This window comes from Scyliorhinus canicula, chromosome 9 (genome assembly GCF_902713615.1).
Source record: "Scyliorhinus canicula chromosome 9, sScyCan1.1, whole genome shotgun sequence".
NCBI lineage: Eukaryota > Metazoa > Chordata > Chondrichthyes > Carcharhiniformes > Scyliorhinidae > Scyliorhinus > Scyliorhinus canicula.
This window is the reverse complement of record NC_052154.1, coordinates 108,827,172-108,843,307: the sequence shown is the minus strand read 5'-3', so window position 1 is coordinate 108,843,307 and position 16,136 is coordinate 108,827,172. Positions and strand designations below refer to the sequence as shown.

The window sequence follows — 16,136 nt, the reverse complement described above, 5'->3', positions numbered from 1 at the left end:
AAACAAACTGCTGGTAACTTTCTTGCTGAAGATTCCGTGTTACTGACTCCAGGATAAAGTGTGACTGATCCAAGAATCAACGTGGTTGACACCAAACACAGAGTGAGACAGGCTCTCGGATAAAGTGTGACCGCTACTGGGGCAAAGTGTGACGGACTCCTTGATTCAATGAGACTGGTCCTGAACACAGGGTGAGACTGTCTCGAGGATAGAGTGTGACTGCCACTGGACTCGGTATGAGACTGAATCCTGGACAGAGAGTGTCTGTACAGTCTGTGGGGTGTGACTGATGGTGTGTGTGTGTCTATACTGTTTGTGGGGTGTGACTGATGGTGTGTGTGTGTCTATACTGTTTGTGGGGTGTGACAGATGGTGTGTGTGTGTCTATACAGTCTGTGGGGTGTGACTGATAGTATGTGTGTTTCTATACAGTCTGTGGGGTGTGACAGATGATGTGTGTGTGTGTCTATACAGTCTGTGGGGTGTGACTGATGGTGTGTGTGTCTATACAGTCTGTGGGGTGTAACAGATGGTGTGTGCCTATACAGTCTGTGGGATGTGTCTGATGGTGTGTGTGTCTATACAGTCTGTGGGGTGAAGCTGATGGTGTGTGTCTATACAGTCTGTGGGATGTGAATGATGGTGTGTGTGTGTCTATACAGTCTGTGGGGTGCGACTGATGGTGTGTGTGTCTATACTGTCTGTGGGATGTGAATGATGGTGTGTGTGTGTCTATACAGTCTGTGGGGTGCGACTGATGGTGTGTGTGTGTCTATACAGTCTGTGGGATGTGACTGATGGTGTGTGTGTCTATACAGTCTGTGGGGTGTGACTGATGGTGTGTGTGTGTCTATACAGTCTGTGGGGTGCAACTGATGGTGTGTGTGTGTCTATACAGTCTGTGGGGTGTGACTGATGGTGTGTGTGTGTCTATACTGTTTGTAGGGTGTGACAGATGGTGTGTGTGTGTCTATACAGTCTCTGGGGTGTGACTGATGGTGTGTGTGTGTCTATACAGTCTGTGGGATGTGACTGATGGTGTGTGTGTGTCTATACTGTATGCGGGGTGTGACTGATGGTGTGTGTGTCTATACAGTCTGTGGGATGTGACTGATGGTGTGTGTGTGTCTATACAGTCTGTGGGGTGTGACTGATGTGTGTGTCTATACAGTCTGGGGTGTGGCTGATGTGTGTGTCTATACAGTCTGTGGGGTGTGACTGATGTGTGTGTCTGTACAGTCTGTGGGGTGTGACTGATGTGTGTGTCTATACAGTCTGTGGGGTGTGACTGATGTGTGTGTCTATACAGTCTGTGGGGTGTGACTGATGTGTGTGTCTGTACAGTCTGCGGGGTGTGACTGATGTGTGTGTCTATACAGTCTGTGGGGTGTGACTGATGTGTGTGTCTATACAGTCTGTGGGGTGTGACTGATGTGTGTGTCTATACAGTCTGTGGGGTGTGACTGATGTGTGTGTCTATACAGTCTGCGGGGTGTGGCTGATGTGTGTGTCTATACAGTCTGTGGGGTGTGGCTGATGTGTGTGTCTATACAGTCTGTGGGGTGTGACTGATGTGTGTGTCTATACAGTCTGTGGGGTGTGACTGATGTGTGTGTCTATACAGTCTGTGGGGTGTGACTGATGTGTGTGTCTGTACAGTCTGTGGGGTGTGACTGATGTGTGTGTCTATACAGTCTGTGGGGTGTGACTGATGTGTGTGTCTATACAGTCTGTGGGGTGTGACTGATGTGTGTGTCTATACTGTCTGTGGGGTGTGACTGATGTGTGTGTCTATACAGTCTGCGGGGTGTGGCTGATGTGTGTGTCTATACAGTCTGTGGGGTGTGGCTGATGTGTGTGTCTATACAGTCTGTGGGGTGTGACTGATGTGTGTGTCTATACAGTCTGTGGGGTGTGACTGATGTGTGTGTCTATACAGTCTGTGCGGTGTGACTGATGTGTGTGTCTATACAGTCTGTGGGGTGTGACTGATGTGTGTGTCTATACAGTCTGGGGTGTGACTGATGTGTGTGTCTATACAGTCTGTGGGGTGTGACTGATGTGTGTGTCTGTACAGTCTGTGGGGTGTGACTGATGTGTGTGTCTATACTGTCTGCGGGGTGTGGCTGATGTGTGTGTCTATACAGTCTGTGGGGTGTGACTGATGTGTGTGTCTATACAGTCTGGGGTGTGACTGATGTGTGTGTCTATACAGTGTGTGGGGTGTGACTGATGTGTGTGTGTACAGTCTGTGGGGTGTGACTGATGTGTGTGTCTATACAGTCTGCGGGGTGTGGCTGATGTGTGTGTCTATACAGTCTGTGGGGTGTGACTGATGTGTGTGTCTATACAGTCTGGGGGGTGTGACTGATGTGTGTGTCTAAACAGTCTGTGGGACTATACAGTTTGTGTGCAGTATGTATTAAAGGAACTAAGGCAGAGAATCAAGTTGCTGGAATGCGAAGAAATCTAAGTTGTTTTCCTTCAGAACTGGGAGCTCAGCCCAGCAGCTGGAAAGTGGATTGTTTGTAGTTGGAGTTTGGGAAACCGGCCTACGATACTGGATTACCTGCTGCCAAGCTCCCTCGTGTAACCTATACTTGAATTGTGTGCGGCTGAAGTGTTTGAATGTGAGATTGAAAAGTGCATTCTGTTTTGTCACTGTTTCTACCTGTGCGGTTTTGGGACTGGTAACCAAGTGATGTGCTGAATGTCATCTTGAAAAAGCAACTATTTTCTGTCACCATTGGCTTCAAAGATTAACAGGCGCCGGAATGTGGCGATTAGCGGCTTTTCGCAGTAACTTCATTGAAGCCTACTTGTGACAATAGGCTATTATTATTATTATTACAAATGCAGGTGCTTTGAATTTGCATGAAAAACTTTATCACACAGCGGATTCACTCGTGCCTAGAGCAAGGAATCCAACAATTTAGATCTCGACCTGTGGCCAAAACTGGCTTCCAGAAAGGCGAATTACCACCCTTCGGTTTTTAATTTTCAATAATAGCCTGTTCAATCTCTCGCCAATTGAAACCACACAGATATAGAGCCAGCTAACACTCATTACAACTCTCTTGCTTCTCTGCATGCCTGAATCTTTTGGGTAAATGTTCAAATTGTTTCTATATTGTTGGAAATGAAGGAGGAAGTGAGGGGCTGTTTGCTGAGAGCGGATTCACTTGCCCTGTTCTGGGATCTTTGTCAGGGTCACACTGCGCCAAAACAATAGCCTGACTGATGACTATGGAAGGGAGGACCCACACTGAGCCCCTGGGACAGACTGATCTCAAAACAACAGCTGTGGGCAATGTTGCAATATATCGTTTTCAGTCAAATGATGGCTAGGAGGGTTTGTGTGGCACTGAATACCATGGGAAAAATCCCCCTTGGAACAAAGAGATCCCAGACTCTTGAGCATTTTTTCTGGAGATTACATCAGGGGCAATAATTATAGGTGCTACAAGTGAGTTAGGGAGGATAAAACTGACCCAGTGACCACCCTAAACCTGATAGGAGTGGATATCAGCTGAGGATGGGGATGTACAGTAACATTCCCTGTACTTTAACTGTCCTGCTTCCCTCATCTGGGTATGGAGAGGAACCATATCCTTAGGTTCAATGATTCAGGAGCAGGAAAGAAAATTGGTGAAGGACAGCGAAAAAGCACAGTTTTTTTTTTACAAGATTTCACATCACCTGGGACATCACAAAGTTCCCATGGCAGCGCCATGCCTGTCATCACATCCCCTCACCAACTGTGTGGATTTATAAATACGAATGATGCAGTTATTATCTGTCAGCACCTTTTTCTGATTGCTCTGTGAATTAATTTGCTGAATGGAGCTGTAATAGCCATCCCCAGAAGAGGCTGATCTCTTCTGCTGGTGCAGTTGCTCTGTTCTAAAGATCAAGATGGAGGATCAGCTTGGGTAGAGGTAAGAAATAGCTAAGGTAAGAAGTCACTTGTGGGAGTAATAGCCCTAACAGTAGCTACATTGTGGGATAGATATACAGGAAGAAATAATGAGAGCTTGTAAGAAGGCACTCCAATAATCATTGATGAGTTTAATCTTCATAAAGATTAGCTGAATCAGATTGGCAAATGTATCCTGGAAGATGAGTTCATTGTGTATTTGGGACAATTTCTCAGAGCAGTATGTGCCAATCAGGGAGTAAGCTATTTGAGAACAGATAATATGTAATGAGATAGGGTTATGACCTTAGTGAAAGAACTTCTAGCTAACAGTGATCGTAAAATGACAGGATTTTCACATTCAGATTGAGGATGAGAAGTGTGGGTCTAAGATTTGTGCCTTAAACCTAAACAAGGAGATAATAACAGGACATTTAGAAAATTGTAATACAATGAGGCAGAGTCAACATGGTTTTGTGAAAGGGAAATTGTATTTGACTAATTTATCAGAGTTCTTTGAGGAAGTAACAAACACGGTACACAGAGAAACCTGTGGATGTGGTGTACCTTGGATTTCCAAAAGGAATTTCCTAAAAAGCCATGTTAGACGTTATACACAAAGTAAGAGTTATTTTGTTGGATGGAACATACTAGTATGGATAGAGGATTGGTTATGTAACAGTAATCTAAGAGAGTAGAGCTAAATGGGTCATTTTTGGGATGGCAAGCAATACCTAGTGGAGTGCCAAGGTGCTGGGACTGCAACTATTTGTAATGTGCATCAATGACTTGGATGAAAGGACCGAATGTGTGCTAAATTTGCTGATGAGACAAAGCTAGGTAGGAAAGTCAGTTGTTAAAAGAACATCTAGAGCCTACCGATGGATTTAGAAAGATTTAATATTTGGGAAAAGATTTAGTAGATCAAGAATCGTGGGAAAATGTGGGCTTGCTCAGGAAGAATAAAAAAACAGTATTATTTGAAAGGAGAGTGATTGCAGAACTCCACAGTACAGGGGGTCTGGGTGTCCTGGTAAGCAGGGGGTCTGGGTGTCCTGGTAAGCAGGGGGATCTGGGTGTCCTGGTAGGCAGGGGGATCTGGGTGTCCCGGTAGGCAGGGGGATCTGGGTGTCCCGGTAAGCAGGGGGTCTGGGTGTCCTGGTAGGCAGGGGGATCTGGGTGTCCCGGTAAGCAGGGGGTCTGGGTGTCCTGGTAGGCAGGGGGATCTGGGTGTCCTGGTAGGCAGGGGGCTCTGGGTGTCCTGGTAAGCAGAGGGATCTGGGTGTCCTGGTAAGCAGAGGGATCTGGGTGTCCCGGTAGGCAGGAGGATCTGGGTGTCCTGATAGGCAGGGGATCTGGGTGTCCTGGTAGGCAGGGGGATCTGGGTGTCCTGGTAGGCAGGGGGATCTGGGTGTCCTGGTAGGCAGGGGGCTCTGGGTGTCCTGGTAAGCAGAGGGATCTGGGTGTCCTGGTAAGCAGAGGGATCTGGGTGTCCCGGTAGGCAGGAGGATCTGGGTGTCCTGGTAGGCAGGGGATCTGGGTGTCCTGGTAGGCAGGGGGATCTGGGTGTCCTGGTAGGCAGGGGGCTCTGGGTGTCCTGGCAAGCAGAGGGATCTGGGTGTCCTGGTAGGCAGGGGGATCTGGGTGTCCTGGTAGGCAGGGGGATCTGGGTGTCCTGGTAGGCAGGGGGATCTGGGTGTCCTGGTAGGCAGAGGGATCTGGGTACCCTGGTAGGCAGGGGGATCTGGGTGTCCCGGTAGGCAGGGGGATCTGGGTGTCCCGGTAGGCAGGGGGATCGGGGTGTCCTGGTAAGCAGAGGGATCTGGGTGTCCCGGTAGGCAGGGGGATCGGGGTGTCCTGGTAAGCAGAGGGATCTGGGTGTCCCAGTAGGCAGGGGGTCTGGGTGTCCTGGTAAGCAGGGGGATCTGGGTGTCCTGGTAAGCAGGGGGATCTGGGTGTCCTGGTAAGCAGAGGGATCTGGGTGTCCCGGTAAGCAGGGGGATCTGGGTGTCCTGGTAAGCAGAGGGATCTGGGTGTCCTGGTAAGCAGGGGGATCTGGGTGTCCTGGTAGGCAGGGGGATCTGGGTGTCCTGGTAAGCAGAGGGATCTGGGTGTCCTGGTAAGCAGGGGGATCTGGGTGTCCTGGTAGGCAGGGGGTCTGGGTGTCCTGGTAGGCAGGGGGATCTGGGTGTCCTGGTAAGCAGAGGGATCTGGGTGTCCCGGTAAGCAGGGGGATCTGGGTGTCCTGGTAAGCAGAGGGATCTGGGTGTCCTGGTAAGCAGGGGGTCTGGGTGTCCTGGTAGGCAGGGGGCTCTGGGTGTCCTGGTAGCCAGGGGGATCTGGGTGTCCTGGTAGACAGGGGGATCTGGGTGTCCCGGTAGGCAGGGGATCTGGGTGTCCTGGTAAGCAGGGGGATCTGGGTGTCCTGGTAGGCAGGGGGATCTGGGTGTCCTGGTAGACAGGGGGATCTGGGTGTCCTGGTAAGCAGAGGGATCTGGGTGTCCTGGTAGGCAGAGGGATCTGGGTGTCCTGGTAGGCAGGGGGCTCTGGGTGTCCTGGTAAGCAGAGGGATCTGGGTGTCCTGGTAAGCAGGGGGGTCTGGGTGCCCTGGTAAGCAGGGGGGTCTGGGTGTCCTGGTAGGCAGGGGGGTCTGGGTGTCCTGGTAGGCAGGGGGGGTCTGGGTGTCCTGGTAGGCAGGGGGTCTGGGTGTCCTGGTAAGCAGGGGGGTCTGGGTGTCCTGGTAGGCAGGGGGGTCTGGGTGTCCTGGTAGGCAGGGGGATCTGGGTGTCCCGGTAGGCAGGGGGATCTGGGTGTCCCGGTAGGCAGGGGGGTCTGGGTGCCCTGGTAGGCAGGGGGATCTGGATGTCCTGGTAGGCAGGGCAATCTGGGTGTCCTGGTAGGCAGGGGATCTGGGTGTCCTGGTAGGCAGGGGGATCTGGGTGTCCTGGTAGGCAGGGGGATTCGGGTGTCCCGGTAGGCACGGTGATCTGGGTGTCCCGGTAGGCACGGTGATCTGGGTGCCCTGGTAGGCAGGGGGATCTGGGTGCCCTGGTAGGCAGGGGGATTCGGGTGTCCCGGTAGGCAGGGGGATCCGGGTGTCCCGGTAGGCAGGGGGATCCGGGTGTCCCGGTAGGCAGGGGGATCGGGGTGTCCTGGTAAGCAGGGGGATCTGGGTGTCCTGGTAAGCAGGGGGGTCTGGGTGCCCTGGTAGGCAGGGGGATCTGGGTGTCCTGGTAGGCAGGGGGATCCGGGTGTCCCGGTAGGCAGGGGGATCTGGGTGTCCCGGTAGGCAGGGGGATCTGGGTGTCCTGGTAGGCAGGGGGATCTGGGTGTCCCGGTAAGCAGGGGATCTGGGTGTCCCGGTAAGCAGGGGGATCCGGGTGTCCTGGTAAGCAGAGGGATCTGGGTGTCCCGGTAAGCAGGGGGATCTGGGTGTCCTGGTAGGCAGGGGGATCTGGGTGTCCTGGTAAGCAGGGGGATCTGGGTGTCCTGGTACATGAATCACAAAAAGTTAACACTGGATAAAAGTAAATTACTGCGGATGCTGGAATCTGAAACCAAAAGAGAAAATGCTGGAAAATTTGAGCAGATCTGGCAGCATCTGGAGGGAGAGAAAAGAGCTAACGTTTCAAGTCCAGATGACCCAGCTTTGGCAAAGTCGAATATTAAAGTAGGGAAAGTTTTACTGCATTCTGTTCAGGGTCTTTGTAAGACCACATCTGGAAAACTGTATACGGTTTTTGCCTCATCACTTAACAAAAGATATAATCACATGAGAAGCAGTTCAGAAAAGTTTCACTCGAGTGACATCTGGCATTATCTTATAAGGAAAGGTTGAGCAGTTTGGGCTGGAGCCTTTTTTTCATGAATTGACAAGTGATCTTAATGAAACCTATGGGCAGTTTGACAGGGTTTAGAAGAGTATGTTGCCCTTTTTGGGAAAGTGTAGAACCAGGGGCACAGCTTAATGAGCTATGGAATTCTCTACTGGCGGGATCCTCCGTTTGGCTGACAGCGTACCCATGCCTGTGGGTTTCCTGATGATATGGGGTCGGCCACAATGGGGAAACTCCTTTGGCTGAATGTGGAAACAGGGAATCCCGCTGCCAAAGGGGCTGGTGGGACGGAGAATTGCGCTGGAGGTTTCACCTATTTAAATTCATGGCAATTTTCTCGAAGGACACAAAGGTACATCTGAACTTTCTCCTCACTCATGTTTCGGTACAAAGCCAAATCAAGATGAAGTGGAGTTCTCCCTGAGTCAGCCTCGTGTTTGCTCATCAACTCAAATTTGTATAATCCGAACCAAAAAAATCCATGAGTTTTTCATCTTTCTCTCTTTACGTCCTTCCTGTCCTGCTAATTTGTCTTTCTCAGTCGATATTTCTTAGTTCCATTTCTTTTTCAATTTTTGCCAGTTGTACTTGAACCTCGAGACCCAGGAGCCTAAAGGATCCAGTCCCGCTTCGCTTCTGAGTCTATATTAATCCTCGTATGCTTGACTACAGCCTGAAAATTGTTTTTATTTGCGACGTTTTAAAGTCGGATCCATCTTTCTCAGTAAAAGCCTGAGCTTCAAAGGTACCCATGTCGATTTTCAAATACAATATACCAAAAGCAAATATGAAACCTTGTTTGTTTAAATATTAGAAAATTCCAGTGAATCCATTTCCGCCACTGGGCTCAAGCCCTGGACTTCAGCCCTCATATTTGTAATGATCCCTGTGGGGGAACAAAGAAAAATAACCAAATTTACCAAACAATGCCCAAATGAAATTACCAACGAGAATTTATTTTTGTAACTTTTAATTTCACGCATATCAGAATTAACACACTTTAAACATGCAAAAAGGTCAATTACACTTTAAATAGTTGTCTTATACAACCATAAGCATTCTCTACATTCCCCAGAAACATCTATGCCGTTCCAAAGTTTTCGAACTCGACGTCTGATCTTTCCTACAATATATTTGGCTCTTGCGCTGCATTCACTGGTATTCCATCTAAGGTCCCAGGAGTAAGTTATCACATGAACCTTCAGGCATGTGCCTGAAGAACCTCCTTAGCTAGGTTCACACAATATTGATGGCATAGATTTCTTTATCTCTCCCTTTAACAAACTGTTGAACGGTCTGGTTGACTCTGATGATGAAACTGCCGCAGCAGCACTAAAACTATCCAATTCAGAATGCCAACTCTCACCTTGTTTTCTGCTTTCTGTCCTGTTCAGCTGCATCACACACACAGCTCCTTATCAATGTGCCTTCTCTGCTCTCCCCTCTAAAGCGGCTCTCCTTTGACTCTGGCCACATGGCTTTTGTATGGTAACTTCTTTCCTGTTGCTACTGTTTCTAGATCAAGGGTCAGCAGGTCACATGACCAGCATTTCCTATTATTCAAGATTACAATTGATTCCTTTACAATATGTGCAAATTCCTAAAACATGCAAACATTCTAAAATCCAATTACAGATTCCACAGACATTATAAAGAAATTACCAGTTTTCCTTAGTGTACTCCTTCCAGGTCAAAGTTTGTCACAGATGGTATGGCATGGGAAGGATGGAATGCCGTTGGATGGGCATGGCATTGGAAGGAGGGGTGGCATTGGAGGCATGGATGAGATAATGGAATTGAGCAAGTATACTAATTTGACTGCAAATTGTGTGGATCTCTGCTGGTATTACCTACTTTCAAGCAAACACAGTTCCCTTTGATATCCATTGCCATACTGATGTCATCTCCTTGTTTCTGGGGGTTCTTCATCAGATATTCAGCAGTTTCAAAGAGCTAGGAGCTCCAGGAGATGACTGGAGAAGCATGAATTGTAGCAGCAGGGAATGCAATTCGAGAGTATTTCATAGACTATAAACTGTGACTCCTTGATGTCGTAAATAATGATAAATGAATGTAAGTTCTTTCTCATCAATTCAACCTGGACGCTGATCTATCTGCACACTTCAAATGTATGGCAACAAGTCAGTGATGTGAATGGATTAGCATATTTAATCAAATGGTGAGAAGGAAAACGCTTGACTAAATTTGAATCATAATTTGATTTGACTTTCTCTTTGAGGTGTTAAAATTGTCTTTCCGTTTTTGCTAACTTCATTGTCGGGTTGAAGTACCTTAAGTTATGATGTGTGCCTAAATACTTTAGTGTCTTCTAGTGTCAGGAATCTGGTACTGCAGTACTGTTTTGCAGTTAAGATGCCTGAGGTTACCTGTGATTTTACTTTCCCTGTGTGTATCTGTGTGTGGGTGTGTATCTGTATATTCACATATGTATTACTGTCTTATCTATTATCAGATATATCCTTGTGGTTGGGGGGGGGGGGGGGGGGGGGGGAGGAGGATGTGAGGTATCAAATTATATTATGTTTTGAAATCGTAAGAAAGATGTCTGTTGATAATTTTGCTTTGATTCCCGCTGGAAGATTATTTAAAATGAGTGATTTAATGATTCCCAACATACTAATGACAGGGGAGTAATTGAGAAATGCATTAGCTAGTGGTAAATCCCTCAAACCAGGGCAATGTAACAAATGACGACCCAATGTATCGACAAAGAGTGAGATTGTGAGGGAAAGAAAGAGATAGAGCAGTTCTCTTGGTGTAGACCTGCACGAGCTGGCCCTTAGAGCCAAGATCCTGCTTGCCTCACAGGTGTAGTCACTTTAGGGTTGGTTCCAGTCCTCCAAATATCACCCTTTCCCCTCATGTGCTGCAGTCAAGAAGTTAAACCCGGATCAGTGGTGTGAACAATTAGTCACAAACAGCACCAGAACATGAACAACCAGTTTATAGCCAGTAGCATCACACCAGGAGAGCTGGTAATTTTAAAGAGACAAGCCTCTTTGTCAACACAGTGGAGGTTTGAGCTGAGCAGCTCCACTCTAACAGCCTGGTCAGAATAGTTTCAGCTCATCACCAGTGAGCAGGGGGCCTTGCCATCGGCACCTGTAATATATAATGCAATACACTGGCTTTCTACACTTAACAGCTGTAGGTTTCTTTTCATAACGCTGTCATTACTAACTTGCACTATGTTTACCATTGCTAGCACTGGAACCTGCTGATTTAAATGTCAGCCAGCAGGTCTCAAACAATTGATCCTTGAATCAAGATTGTTAGTCAGACCTCTGAGGTATGTCCTTGAACTAGTTTCAATTGGATATATTCCATGTGCTCAGGAATTGATGACTGGGTATATTCCCTAAGAACAGAAATCAAGCATTTTGTATTCATTCACAAAGTCTGCACGTCCTCCCCGTGTGTGCGTGGTTTCCTCCGGGTGCTCCGGTTTCCTCCCACATTCCAAAGATGTGCGGGTTAGGTGGATTGGCCATGCTAAAGTGCCCGTAGTGTCCTAAAAAAGTAAGGTTAAGGGGGGGGGGGGGTTGTTGGGTTACGGGTATGGGGTGGATGTGTGGGTTTGAGTAGGGTGATCATTGCTCGGCACAACATCGAGGGCCGAAGGGCCTGTTCTGTGCTGTACTGTTCTATTCTATTATAAACGTGGACATTGCTGTTCAGGTCAGCATTTATAGAACCACGAGAATCCGTACAGTGCAGAAGGAGGCCATTTGGCCCATCGGGTCTGCACCGACCCTCTGAAAGAGCACCTTCCCCAGGCCCACTCCTCCACTCTATCCCCGTAACCCCACCTAACCGTGTGACACTAAGGGGCAATTTATCATGGCCAATCCACCTAACCTGTGTTAATCCCTGATCCTTTTTACCAGTCTGGGCTCAATAAAATCTGAGATGGATCTGCAGGTATCAATTATTGTTTTATTTTCACCAGCTTGCAAGGCTGACTCACTCGTGGGACCTTAGAACACGCAGCTGTCTTCTAGAGCTCCCAAAAGTTAGAGAGGGAGAGAACAAAGAAATCACAGCACACACTGATTGAATCACATCATGATTCGCATACAAGCTTCCCTTTGGTCATTCTATACACCTTCTGACCTGGCCACATATCCTGATTGGCTCACTTCGCATTTCTCAATCCTGGGCCTCTTGTTACCCAGCATCCTTTTCACCATTCTCTCCACGAGGCTACCCTCCCCCTTTCTAGCCAGGCTTTGCTGAATTCCTTTGTCCTTTGTGAGCTCACTACCATCGGACCGGCCCTATTATCTATACTATTTTAACTAACAATCCTATTTTACATCACATTCATTTGTTCAATTCCTCACCTGCACATCTTTGGACTGTGGGAGGAAACCGGAACACCCGGAGGAAACCCACGCAGACAAGGAGAGAACGTCCAAACGCCACACAGACAGTGACCCAAGGCTGGAATTGAACACGAGTCCTTGGCACTGTGAGGCAGCAGTGCCACCATGCTGCCTTCTGAAAATTATTACCCATCCCTAATAAACCTTGTGAAGGTGGTGGTGAGTTGATGCCTTGAATGCAACTACATAGCTTGTTAGACAATTTCAGAGGGTAGCTAAAAGTCTGTCGGGGTCTGCTGGCATTTGCTGCAAGGAAAAACGGCAACACCAGTGGGATATCTCGCATGACAGCGGGAACGTGAATCTTGGCAGCGCGATCTCGTCCTCTGATTTTCCTCACCCTCACTGGTGACGCAATTAAGTTCTCGCCCAGAATGGGTGGAAACATCATTTAAATCAATTTGAATAAATTTGCATATACTTAAAGGGCTTCCTTGACACATGTTCCTGCCACATAAAGAATCCACCCCTCACCAACATGACGCCACATCGTGAGGTTTAGAACACGTATTTAAAAACATGAAGCAGTGGGCAACACGGTGGCGCAGTGGGTTAGCATTGCAGCCTCACAGCGCTGAGGTCCCAGGTTTGATCCCGGCTCTGGGTCACTGTCCGTGTGGAGTTTGCACATTCTCCCTGTGTTTGCGCGGGTTTCGGCCCCACAGCCCGAAGATGTGCAGAGTAGGTGGATTGGCCAAGCTAAATTGCCCCTTAATTGGAAACAAATGAATTAGGTACTTTAAATTTATTTGAAAAAAAAGTAAAATGGAAACATGAAGCAGTCGAGGGGAATCCGGCAGGAGTGCTAAGGTAAGTATAGCTGCCACGGGGAGAGGGACATGCCAGGAAACTGCCCTTTGTCACCTTGACAGTGCCAGGGATGGGCCCTCTGCAAAGCTCTGTTGGGTGGGGGTGGTGGTGGGGGGGGGGGGGGGGTAGAAAATTCCAAAGATTTACAACCTTCTGGATGAAGAAACTTTCTTTGTCTCAGACCTAAATGATTTTTCCCTCATCCTGAGACTATGCTCCTTAGTTCTAGACTCTCCAGCCAGGGGAAACAACCTTTGTCAATACCATTAAGTCCTCTCAGAATCTCATATTTTTCAATGACATCACCTTTCATTCTTCAAAACTCTAGGCCCAATTTACTCATCTCCTAACCGAAGGTAATCTTCAGGAATCAATTCAATGAACATGGGGCAGCTCGGTGGCGCAGTGGTTATCACTGCTGCCTCATGGCGCCGAGGTCCTAGGCTCGATCCCGGCTCTGGGTCACTTTCCGCGTACAGTTTGCACATTCTCCCTGTGTTTGCGTGGGTTTCACCCCCACAATCCAAAAGATGTGCAGGCTAGGTGGATTGGCCGCGCTAAACCTTGGCCACCAAGGTTCTGTACAACTGCAGCAAGACTTCCTTACTTTTGCCCTCTTTTGAACTCTCCAGACTGTGTGTCCACCAAAGCCACAGAGGCAATTATTAAAGAGCGACTGTTCACAGATGACTGTATCCTGCCTGTCCACCAGAAGGAAGAAATTCTGACTCTGGCAAACAAATTCTCCATGGCTGCCAAAATTGTTGTCTCCAAGTCTGAGGTTCTGGTTCAGCCAGCATCAGGTACAGGCTATGAAATAGAAAGTAAGTTCTGCCATTAGCCAACTCCATGACCATGTCTGGAGGCAGCATAGCATTAAACTGGAAACTAAAATAAACCTCTGCCAGGCCATTGTTCTCGCCACCCTTCTGTATGGCACAGAATCCTGGGTCTGCTGTAGGTGTCACATCAAAGTTCTGGAATGCTTCAACCAGTGATATCTGAGGCCCATCATGAGAATACAATGATAGGTCAAGGTCACAAATAATGAAATAGTCCATCGTGCTGGACTCAATGGCTTGAAGAACACCCTCCAGAAAGTTCAACCGAGTCTGAGGGGTGAATGCGCATTGCATGTCTCCTGCATGGTTGATGACAGAACTGCCAAGCACATCTTCGAGGGGAACAGTCTCAGGGCAAACGACAAACAACAAAGTGGTCAGTACAAATGATACAATACCATTGAATAAAAAAGCCTTACAAACTTCCACATTGCAGACCACGTCTCTTAGACTAGGAGACTGTAGTGATTGCCCACATGGAGAAAAGCACTGAAATCTGATTCAGCATGCTTTGAAATCCATCTACACCAAAGTCCCATTATCCGATTTTCTGCAGAAACTCCTCCAAGCACCAGCAATGACAACATGAACTGCCAGTTCTGTGGATGTTTATGCTGACCTCAGATTGGAAACTTCAGTCATGAGAGGAGGCACAGAAGATGATGAAGATAGTGAAACAGCTTGGAGATTCGTGAGTAATGATGAGTCTACCATTACTGTTCTCTTGGCTTAATGAAACAGAATGGGTCTCGACCTACATAAATAGAGGCACAGGGAGCAAAAGATGGGCCAAATGGCTTCCATTGGCATCGTTCTGTGCTTTAACTTTTCTGTGGTTTTATGGACTTACCTGGAGTTCAGTTCTCAGAGTACACGTTTGCTGCCTTAAACAAATTCCTGGTTAAGCAGATATTTTCAGCAGCCTTGATGGCACAAATGGTGCATTTCACTGTGTCACAAAGGACGGAGGACTCGGTATTTATGACATTGAGAACATCCAGATGGACACAAGCACCAGTTCAAGGGAAGAGTTACAGACCGAAGGAATGGTGGTGAAAGCACCTTTTGCAGATTTAGGTACCACAGCAGATGACAAGATTGGAGCCCAGGAATGAACTCCAGGAATGTCCTGGCAACAGTTCAGTGATGAGGTGTGACACAAAATATCATTTATTTGATGTACTGCCCAAAGCAGAACAGCATGGTGATGTGTGACACAGAGAATTCTTGAGGCTGAAGATGATGATCATTCTGAAGGACAGCAGACGTTTTTGTGAAGGACGCTAAAGTTTTTGCCCTGTGATGAGCGTATTTATTGCAATTTCTATTTAACTGTGCAGTGTTAGATAGTCGTTGCACCTCAACAGTGTGTGGGACAGATTGAATCTTGCTGACATTTTGACCATTTTAACCAGGAGTGGGCCTGGAGGCGGTGTTCTTTCAGAGGGTTGGTGCAGACTTGATGGGCCGAATGGCCTCCTTCTGCTGTCGGAATTCTATGGTCCAATGGCCCCCACCTTATTAGACGTAAAGTCTGGTGTGGCATCTTTGCTGCTAAGTGAACCTTCTGTGAAAAGGATAAAATGTACTGGTCATGGAACATAATAAAGCAATTGGTAGGTCATCACAGAAAGTCAATGTCACATCTAAATAATAAACAGGGCTGTCGTGAAACCTAATTGGTCAGTTGGATTGGTTATACACTCAACAAAGACCTTGATGTATTGGAAATAAGTTGTAAATCGCCCTAAAGTTGAGGGTGTTTTGAGGGCAAAAAGAACATTTAAAAATGAAATATGGAGAAATGGTACTTAAGTTTCCATCCTTGACTGATCCAAGAACATAAAATGTAGTAATTTTTATTGATGCTTCTTATGCAACTTTCATGATGGGCATTCAAGTGCAGCTGGTTTTTAGAACATTGTTTGAGTGAAGTAGGAAGCATCCTTCAGCTTGGGAAGCTTAAGGATCGTTAACCCTTTGCAATAAGGGGGCTGGTTTAGCACAGGGCTAAATTGCTGGCTTTTAAAGCAGACCAATGCAAGCCAGCAGCACGGTTCAATTCCCGTACCAGCCTCCCCGAACAGGCGCCGGAATGTGGCGACGAGGGTTTTTTCACAGTAACTTCATTTGAAGCCTACTTGTGACAATAAGCGATTTTCTTTTCATTTCATTTCATAAAGATCAACGAATCATTTGCCATCCTGATATTTTGCTGCACCTGCAAGTTACCTTGGTGTTTGGTGCACAATTATGTCAAAATCCTCTGACCATCAACATTTAATAGTTTATCACCATTTTAAAAGTATTCTGTTTTTTGAATTCT

General features: G+C 47.4%; 1 protein-coding gene across 5 annotated transcripts in view; it reads left to right on the top strand.

Moving 5' to 3' along the window:
* The window catches only part of LOC119971600 (tumor protein p53-inducible protein 11-like), a 186,558-nt gene that overhangs the window by 9,457 nt on the left and 160,965 nt on the right, over positions 1 to 16,136 (top strand). Inside the window, exon 1 of one of the 5 annotated variants that reach the window (XM_038807383.1) lies at positions 32 to 191. The exons of the other annotated variants lie outside the window; for them this stretch is intronic. The gene's annotated coding sequence lies outside the window, so the exon portion shown is untranslated. Of the gene's footprint in view, positions 1 to 31; positions 192 to 16,136 lie in introns of those variants that run through there. 5 annotated transcript variants of the gene reach the window in all.